The following is a 629-nucleotide window of genomic DNA, read 5'->3' on the forward strand; positions in this document are numbered from 1 at the left end:
TTACATATTCACACACACTTTTCTTTTGAATCATCAATTTCTGCGGAAAACGGAGTACTTGGATCCCAGAAGACTGGCATTTATTGTTAAAAGTGATAGTTTTATTGAATATAATTCACTGAAATCAGAAAAGAAATCATATGTAATCCTTATTTATGCAAATCGATCGTTACGTTTTTGACCACTGCATATTATATGAAAACTGTATAGAAGTATTTTGCATATATTTGTATGATCGACAGCACGTTTCATTCCAATATGCAACGATGCCATACATGGTCATCGTCTGTGTCGCATTTAGTATTCAAAAATATTAGCTACCATTTAAATGTACTAATATATATATTCTTAAATGGTTGGGGCCCTCAGAACGATAATTAAAAGTTAATGAGAATAACCAGAATATATACAAAAATGCAATGAAAATGAGTTGATTCTCCATTGCTTAGCAAGGTAGCGTGGCCGAGTGGTCTAAGGCGCTGGATTTAGGCTCCAGTCTCTCAGGAGGCGTGGGTTCGAATCCCACCGCTGCCAATCATACTTTTTTACGTTTGTTTTAACGTTTTAGATAACTGTTTATCGGTTTGTGCATATTCTCCTGTCCGAAAACTAGTGACGTAAATACAGTC

At 35.3% G+C, this 629-nt stretch overlaps 1 non-coding gene across 1 annotated transcript; it reads left to right on the plus strand.

The window, feature by feature from the left end:
• The first annotated feature begins 452 nt into the window (after positions 1-452).
• Positions 453-534, plus strand: Trnal-uag. The gene has a single exon. It is a non-coding gene; the product is annotated as a tRNA-Leu (tRNA).
• The last annotated feature ends 95 nt before the right edge of the window (positions 535-629 follow it).

This window comes from Penaeus monodon, chromosome 19 (genome assembly GCF_015228065.2).
Source record: "Penaeus monodon isolate SGIC_2016 chromosome 19, NSTDA_Pmon_1, whole genome shotgun sequence".
NCBI classification, from domain to species: Eukaryota; Metazoa; Arthropoda; class Malacostraca; order Decapoda; family Penaeidae; genus Penaeus; species Penaeus monodon.